Here is a 9,898-nt window from a genome sequence, read left to right as displayed (position 1 = left end):
ACACATGATCCAATGTGTTTATAATGCATGGATCGTTACTTTTTTAACAATTAAGCTGTATTATATATGCTCAAGAATATTCGCCTCTTAGCAATAAATTGTGGTTTACACGATTTGGAAAGAAAGATGAAGGTCAAAGGTCTCTTAAAGTAGCTACGAAATTCAATGCCACACATCCCCACCATACCCTCTTACAAATGTATGGTGACCCCGCATGCTGAGTGCTGATCGTTGCTCATTTTTGCTCAACTTTTACTAACCGTCCATTTGCAAATCAACGGTCAATGGATAAAATAGTTTAATCACCGTGTTTGTTATGCAGTCTGTGACCCATAACCTCAGGCACGATAATCGGGGTGCCCCTCGGGTCGATTTTCAGGAATTCAGGTTGAGCTTTTACCTTAAAATCGGGTCGGGTTCATGTTGAATCCAGTTCATTTTTTAGCAAAAGCTCAACCCGACCCGACCCGACCCAAGTTGACCATACATCATAGGGAGGTGATATATACACGCTCTTTTTGCCTGGGCGTGGGGCCTGTAGCTCAGAGGATTAGAGCACGTGGCTACGAACCACGGTGTCGGGGGTTCGAATCCCTCCTCGCCCACAACCGGCCCAAAAGGGAAGGACCTTTCCTTTACCTATGGGGGTAGGACAGCCCCTACTAGTTTATTTATGACTACCTTTCACACTAAGAGTAGGTGGCCCAAGGAAGAAAAGGGTGCAAATATATCATTTCCCTACATCTTATTGTAATACAATGTGGCACGATGTTACAGACTTACAGCACAGTGTTATACAAAACGTTCATTTGAGAGAGATTTTATATAGTGTAGGGGCGCAAGGGTCAGTATCTTTCAAAAAGTATGATGGGGCCCACTTCATAGGTTGATTCAAATCATTAGATCGGAGGGTTAGGATTATCCTATTTACATTGTAGCCTGACAAATGAACAGTTTGGATCATCCTATGAAATGTCCTACTATACTAGGGCCACGCACCATCTAAAATCTTCATTTTGAGATGCCTTGCTTCAGATCTCCTGCGGCCGGAAATTCACGCTGTCTTAACATATCAAATAATGTGTATTTTTTGGCTTAAATAGACTAGATTCATCATCGAAAATGACATGACATGAAAGCCCTCATTTTCGGCCGTTGCCACAACTTAGGTTGGAAATGTTGCAAACTTTCATCTAAAGATAGAACCATTTGTGTCACTATTCCTAACCCAAAAGTCTGTCCCTTTGATTATCCTTACTTAGAAATGTTACACATATGGTATTTTGATAGGAAGTGCTTTCCTATCGATGGGAAAATATGACTTTTGAAAGTTCCAACATATCCCTTTGAGACTAGGGTATGATTGTCCGCCGGGAAAAAAAGAAAAAGAAAACCACAACTGGTTCTTTTTCCTTTTCAAGGTGTTTTGATGAAAAAAAATTTACTTGAAAATAATTTCTGCCTAACAAAGTGGGTTACCAGCCCCTTTTCTCTTTTCCAATGTTGATAAACATGCCCTTTTCCGTAACACACTACTCTCTCATTTCATAGTGTGTTTCTAGATCACTTCCTTTCAAAAGCTTAGGTAAACAAACAAAGGAGATATATAAGGATGACTTTACCATATGTAGTTGCAATTGTCAACTAACATCATTTCCAATAAAAACTAGAGGAATTCTAGACTGAAGGGAGCCCTTGCAAAAAAGTGCTGAAAGGGCTCCCCCATTGGCTGCACGTCACCATCATGTTCAACCGTTATTAATGCATGGTGACGTGCAGCCAATCGGAGAGCCCTTTCACCCCTTTTTTTTATCAGGGCTCCCTTCAGTTTAGACTTTCTCTAAAAACTATGCCATTTACATATAATGTTTTCATGACAAATTCCCTCTAACATTCGTCAGTACTCAACAATGACTTGCGATTGCTTCCAATCCATTCTCAGCAATTGTCCTTTTAGAACGGCTTTTATTACTGGGGAAATGATACCCGCACTCCTTAGCATTTTGGGAATTGTGAAGGCCTCTCTAATTGTCCTTTCACCTCACAGTTGTACGTAGCTTGTTTCGTTCCCATGTTTCCCAAATGTTTTTTTTTTCCACTAAACATGCTGTCCCAGTAGTCATTTATATTAAGTCTTCCGTTTTTTTTTTTTTTTTTAAATGGCTGTCATGGGATCAACGAGTACATTGAGGAGAGAAAAACTAAAGTCGAACAACATAATCAAGGAGGTAGGAAGACAAATATTTGTAGAGGTGATCTTGGAACTCTGGCTCGGCGACGGTCTGCCTCTCCGTTCGCCGATTTCCTGACATTGTGATAATGAACTAAATGACCTTCCACATGATCGAAAATATCATCCATAAATTGAGAGAATCTCTTAGGTTGGGGGACTTCTTATCTAGCCATCTAATAAAATTAAGGAAGTCTCCCTCCACAATAAGATGATCCAAATCTCTGCCCTCCGTCAATCTAATCCCCTGAAGAATCACTTTGACTTCGGTCTCATTTGAATCCTCAATGCCAATCAGTCCACAAAAATTTTTAGATTACAAAAAAAAATTAGGACTTTTTTGTCCCCGATTTGGAGGTAACTGATAAATTAAAGGGATATCATTATAAATTACAGGCCCCTGTAAATAAAAATTGAACTGTGGTGATTCAAGTTGCTTTTTTTTTTTTTGGCAATCAAAAATGGAAAAGCACATGCTACTTAAAGTACCATTATTTGCATATAAGACTACTAGTAAAAAAGGCACACGAAGATGTAAACAATAGAATCGTTACTGCCTTTGAAAACATACCAGGGGGATTAATATTAGAGAAAGCTAGAGAGAGAGAAAGAAAAGATAGATTTTATATGATTTTTTTCGACTGTGGGGGAAGATTGTTTGGCCTACCCCCTCCAACTTTGGATTTTGATCTTGATAAGCCACTCTATAAGTAGGAGGTGGCCTTCCTCTATGTAAAGTATAAATATTCAATTAAGACGATACAAATACAATTTGAGAAATGATATGGTCGCCCCTTTCTCTTCATTGGGCCACGGCCATTTAGTCCAAATAGGCGCTGGATCTCCGCCAATATCTATTTCTATTGTCTAAGCAACCAGGTCTATCTTTTAATCACTTGCATCTTCTACTGCAGTATATTAATTTGTTGAAATTCATTGCTTGTTACATTAAGTATTTTAGAGCTTCTTTAATAATTGAGCTTCTTTAGACTTTAGTAGGTGTTTTGTAACATCGATACTTTGGAAATTTGAAAACCTTTTGTTGAGAAGGAAAAATACTGATGGCAAACGTAAAAGTAAGGTCCCCCACTTTGGTGATCGAAATAATTTTTCTTTTACTGGATATTCCCTTGCCATGCACCAAATATCTCCTTATCAGATAATTGTAACCCTCCCATGGGCGGAGATTTCTGTACCGTTTGTTTTTTTTACTTTCTGAACAATTCATTCTAGGGAAGTGATATATTTGCCCCTTTTTTCTCTTAGGACGGCCCCCTAGTTCATTTATGACTACTGTTTTACACTCCGGGAGGCTGTCCCAGGTAAAAGGGGGGCGAATATTTCATTTCCCTTCCTTTTACAGCCTATGGGATTTGCTAGGGACCATAGCATGAGGCATTTCGTGGATGGGCTGTTGCATGCATGTGAGAGCAGCCACACAGGCTCAGATTTTGTCTTAGTCACTTAATTCATCTGAGGTGGCTGCTCTCACATGCAACTGCCAATCCGTGAAATGCCTTATGCGATGGTCCCTAGCAAATCCCTAACGTAAATATATAGCTAGGATCGGTTCATTTTACAGCCTAAGTGAATGGTTAAGGCCTTCCATTAGAGAAGATTTTTAGGGTGTGGCTAATCCATGATAAGGAACTAACAAATGAATGGATAGGATCATTTTACCCAACTCTTACTGGAAAAATAGGCAGAAGGATGTAGAATTCCCTTTTGTTATCCTTGAATACTAAACCATCTTAAAAGAAGAAAGTATCTCTACCTGCAATACTTGCGTAATAATTGCATCGTTATTGTCATCATAAAATGTTTATAATGCTTAAGAGATTTCACAAATGTTAACCCGACTTCGTTCTTTTTGTGATAATGAATTATCATAAGAACAATCCCACACTTCTTTTACTGATTATCAAGGAACAATACTTTCAATGTAAAATAATGAGGTAATTTAGCTTAATGATGTTGGACAGTTTCTTAGGGTTTCTAGTTAGTTTAGATTCCTTTTTAGTTTTGGATTTCCTAATCTACTTAAGTTAGATTTTTCCTAGAAACTCGTATTGCTATTAGGAGTTGTGCTAGGAGTAGGATATTAGTTTGAATAAGATAAAAAAAAACTACAAATATTAAACATTTTGTTTATGAGACCAGATCTTTCGTTTAATAATAAACACAATTTTGTTTTTTTTCCTCTTATTTCCTCGTGGATTCAAGGGTTTTCATCAAATGGAGATGGTGTTCTTCTTCAACAGGTTGAAGATGGTGATCTCCGTCTTCTTTGTGCATGCTTCCACTGTGTCAAGTGGTAGTTGAGTGGGATTTCTCCTCGGATCGACCCCGCTTGCTTCAACCATCACACCACCGTCAAGAGAAGACTGGCACGGATTTGTCATACAATCAGCCCAAATATCAGCCGCAAAAAAAATCCTCCGAGTCCCATTTTAAGGAAAAACGTTTAAAACACGTTTTAAACATATTAAATGTATTTTTGACCAATCTTCTGTATTTTTGTCCCTTTTTACTACATCTCTATGAGCCAATACTGTATTTAACTCGGATTTTTCCTGTCCTTTTTTTTTTTTTTGGCCGTATCATGTTTTTGCTAATATATGCTCTTACGAGTATTTTCACCACCTTTTGTTTATCTATTTTTTATGTTGTCCTCATTTCCACTCCCTATTGTTTGGTCTTTTCCTGAATGGAAAATGTTTTCAACCCCCTTTTTCCGAGCATTCACATTACCATTTGCTTGTCTTTTTTTTTTCCTGAAAATTAAGTTATTTTCAAGAAAAGACAGAACAAATGGATAGAAAAAGGGGCGGAGATATATCATTTTCCATCCTGAAAATTACTTCATTTTTCAATAAAAGGCAAACAAAAGGGTGAAGGAAATGCTGAGAAATTAAGGAGGTGAAAATGCCATCTCCCTATTGTATTTTGTACACAAGTAACATGATTTAAATTTTGTGTTTTTAATTTAGTGCTGAAATAAGTCACAGTTCTAAGTTCTAAGTTCTAACATCCACCAATACCCTAATATTAAAATGTATAGTGCTCCATAACTTTTTCACTTTGGTTGATGTTTGACACTTTGTTGGGCTTAGTTAATTTATAAATCATTTTTTTAGAAACGTGCGAGTAGCATAAATCAACGTTGTTGAAATTTGGTAAAAGACCTGAGGAATGAAGCTATGGAGTTGTTCAGCAGGGACACCAAGCAAGGGTTTATTTTATCCATGGATAGACTTGGTGTCCTCTGTTTAGGCCAACCTTTGTTCTTGGATAAAATATTATCATTGATGAACAAATGCATGACGATTTCAAAGTAATCTTATCTTGGTAAGATAGCCAATCCCAGGAACAACTTATCCATGATTTCTATCCCCACTGTGAAGAGTACCATTACTCCCAAATGCCCAAGTTTTGAACTATGGGACCACTTATGTGGATGCGCTATTACCAACGGAATAACCACTAATCCTTGTCTTCTGATTTAAATACTAGCTGACAACAACAGATGAGGCAAAAGTTGGACCTGGTACCGGTTTGATGATCCTTGTCTCCTAGTTTGTAGACGTGAAATGGAAAGATAATAAGAGACGAGCAAGCCTCAACCACCAATCCTCATTCTACTGGAGTAACTTCTACCTAACCTAAAACGATGATATTCTTAATCCCTTGATTTGTTATTGACACCTTTACTTCTATTAGGAGAATGGTGCTCTACGAAGCCTTAATGTGAGTGCCAATATGAAAGAGTTCTAACAAATCACGATTTCTACTACTACAGAAGCTTCCCTTTTTGCTAATCTCAAATGAAGCAACTAGACCCAGCACGTGGGAAGAGAAACATCTATAGAGGGTTAGATCATCCTAAGGAGATTATCTATGGGTAACAACTTACTTAAGTTGTAGCCCAACAAATAAGTGGTTTGGATTATCCTCTGAAGTGGGTCCCACTGTACATTTTGAAAAATAATGGACTTATACGCCTATAAATTCCGAGTACGATTCTGACATACTGGCAGAATAACCGTTATGTCTCTCTTTTTCACCTTATAGTTGTCATATGAAAGGTCCAAATCAGTGTTTTCCACCAAGTTTATTTGCTAACGTGACTCTAAAAATTCTACGATGTAGCTTCCACGATTGGACCATCCCAACCCTTCAAATAGTAGGCTACAAAATGGACGGTTCAGAAAATAAGAAGTGCATTTTCACTCAACCATGCAAAATGCGATCCGCTTTAAATGATAAGACCCAACCCATGAATTGCCGAATTGGCATTGAATCCTTCCTTCCAGACAAGTGGAATTTGTTTTGGGAAAGTTGCACTATAGTGGTCTTCCGTAAATTTACAAGAGAACGTCCATGCAAAGGTCACTTTCACGATCAAATGCTAAAAGGCAGGTCCCAGGAGGGCACAGAGCATTCCGGTGAAATTAAGACTGTTGATCTCAGAGAATACGAACATGCATGTAAAATTAAGACCGTTGATCTTGTAGAATGGCGACCCACATGATCTTGGTCCATTTCTGGGCTATTACACATTGGCTGGGTTTGGATTGTCATAATCAGGGATAATGGGAACATCCTATTTAGATTTTTTTTTTATAAATCAGAATAAAAAATTTAAAATAAAAAACTTAGTATAAAAAATTATAATAAAAATTTATTCTGTTTGGGGGGCAAAATCATAATACTGGAGGCGTGAAATAAATGTCGGAATTTTCCTCCCTTTAATCTGGCTTAGGTGTCATTTCTGCCTCTGATTCTATTTTTTATTTTTTTAAACTAAACACTAGAGTCGGGTGGAATTGGAATAAGATGCCAAATTCAACACCTAATTATAGAGCCGGCAAAATCGACCCGTGCCCGCGGGTCGACCCAACCCACCCGCAAATTTGCAGGTATGGGTTGGCATATGAGTGACCCATGAAAATTGGCCTACGGGTCACCCAACTTGCCAAAACAAGGGTTGGGTCGGGTGAACCCGCGGGATACCCGCATTTCGTTTTTTTTGTTCGAGTAGATATCGGCCACAATTCCTAACTCCCAACAAAGGGCAGCTTTCAGATAAAAGAGGAGATTTCTTCCTTTTGGATGGTACTTCAGGCATTTTGTGTTACTTCGTTGAGAAGCAATCCATATGAACCGTGAGATCAAAGAAAAAGAGAAATGGATGGTCTAGATTAAGAGGAAATGCAACCTAGTATAAAAGGGACAGGGGTTCGTTTGCAGTGGAGGTACTCTAGGAATTTTTTCTAAGTCTCTTCTTCTATTTTTGTCGCTATAATTTCCTTACTAGCCAAAAAAAAAAACTCTTTGGCAAAAAATTGCAGGTTACCCGCGGGTTGACCCAACCCACCCGTAGTGAGTGTGGGTCATCTAAGTGTTGACCCATAGGGATGCGGGTAAAAAATGACCTGACCCATTTGACCCGCACCCACATGACCCACAGGTAACCCAACTCAACCCTCCCGTTTGCCGGGTCTACCTGATTATTATGACAATCCAAACACACCCATGATCCAGGCTTAGGCCCATATCTCAATTGGAAGGGTTGTTGCAAGGAGATTGGCCGTACTTACACTCGGAGCAAGAGATTAGGCCCATATCTCAAATTGGAAGGCCCGTATCTGAATTAGAAGGCCCAAATCTCAAGGTTTTTTGAATTGCTTTTGACCGTATTTGTGTATGGAGTTCAAATCAACAGATCCGATCACGTATGCGAGGCAGAAAAAGGATCCGAAGAGGACTTTCTTTTATATTATTTTTTAGGGAAATGAAATAGAGAAAAGTACGGAGTGTGGGCTCATGTTTTGAAGAATTACTGAATTCGGGCACCTTTTAAAACATGAATGAAACGCGAGCTATTTTTTAAAATGGCGTGGGAAAAAGACCCTGATACCCTTATGACATTAACAGAGTCCTCGTATGTTGCCCTTCCTGACAAATTCACAACCCAACGTAATCATTATTTTTAAAGTAATATTTAATCATTTCTCACTTATCTTGTGGGCGAAAACGGCTATGTTATTGAATACTAGTGGACAACCCCGAAAACTGCAACATTATTGAATAATAGTGGACAACGATGCAAACGGCAAAATATAACTAATTCGCTAAAATTTTGTTAATACACGTAGGATATTGAGAGATAGAAACAATTTTGCTAAAATCATGGGACATGGTAGAAATTTTTTCTCCAACAAATAGAAACAATACGTGGGATATGGTGAGATTTTTTCTATAATCCAAATATATCTCCATATAGAAAGAGCTTTACATTTTTGAGAAGGGGTGCCACGTGGCGCACCCACATCCTGCAGTATTCTGTTCTACACAACTCTTTTGGTTGAGAACGGCGACATTATTAAATATTTTATTATTTCTCACGTTTCTTTTGGCTTAAAACGGCGACGTTATTAATATTTTATTACTTCTCACGTCTCTTTTGACTAATATCGTTGCCGGATTCTAGAGTACGCCGCTGGATTCAAGGAACACCCACCGTTAAAGATATCAAGTACGCTGCCATATTCTAGAGTACGCCCGCCGGATTATAGAGTATGCTGCCGGAATATCGAGTACGCCGCCGGATTCTAGAGTACGCTGCCGGATCATAGAGTACGCAGTAGGAATATCAAGTACGCTCCCAGATTTTCTGGGTTCAAACATGTGTTCCAAATGTATCGAGAATGCCGCCGGAATATCGAGTACACTGCTGGATTTTTTGGGTTCAACATGTGTTCCAAATGTATTGAGTACGCCGCAGGAATATTAAGAGGTACGCCGGCGGAAATAAGGTGTGAGCGAAAATAGAGTGTACGCAGGCAAAATAATGGGTACGCCGGCAGAATCTCATATAGAGAGGCGGTATTATTAGAAGACAGCTATCGTTCCATATCTATGTCCACATGTCGTGGATTTGACTGTCTATGCATATTGGTGCCCAAGGAACTCTGGGTTCAAAGAAAGATTTCAAATCCAAATCAACACCGTTTCAAAAAAAATTTCAACACGTGTCAAGCATCCATCCATCTCTAGTTATTTCCGTAAACAAACTCAAGGTTCTGTCGGTTCAAATACACATATACATGAACCAAAAGAAGCCTTGTGAAGCGCGCCAATTTAATAGGCAGTAATGAACAAGGAGATTGCTGTTGATGTCAGAAGGGTATCAGGGTCTTTTTCTCACCCCATTTTGAAGAATAGCCCGTGTTTCATTATTGTTTTAAAATGTGCCCGAAATCCGCAATTCCTTGAAACATAAGCTCCATTCCGTACATTTCTCAATGAAATATTCGACCCTTTTTATTCCTTAAGCCATCCTCTTGTTGTTGAAAATAAAGGGTGCTGGGAGCCTGGGCCTGGTGGCCGTGAGAAAAAAAGGGGAGAATATATCACTTCGCTAACGGGACTTTCTTTTATATTATTTTATAGGGAAATGAAATATTCACCCAGCTTTATTCCTTAAGCCACCCTCTTGTAGTTCAAAATACCTAGTCATATACACTAGAGGGTGCTGGCTAAGAGAACAAAAGGGGGAGAATATATCATGTCCCCATTTTTTAATTTTAAAAAGGAAGTGGGTCCCACATGAATATCTCTTGTCGCATGTAAGAAAAACGGCGTGAAATATTTGTATTCTTAGCT

Source organism: Tasmannia lanceolata, unplaced genomic scaffold (assembly GCF_043159265.1).
Source record: "Tasmannia lanceolata isolate RefF3 unplaced genomic scaffold, GAP_Taslan_0.1 ptg000005l, whole genome shotgun sequence".
Lineage (NCBI taxonomy): Eukaryota > Viridiplantae > Streptophyta > Magnoliopsida > Canellales > Winteraceae > Tasmannia > Tasmannia lanceolata.
The sequence above is the reverse complement of the archived record's forward strand: the minus strand, read 5'-3'. Positions refer to the sequence as shown.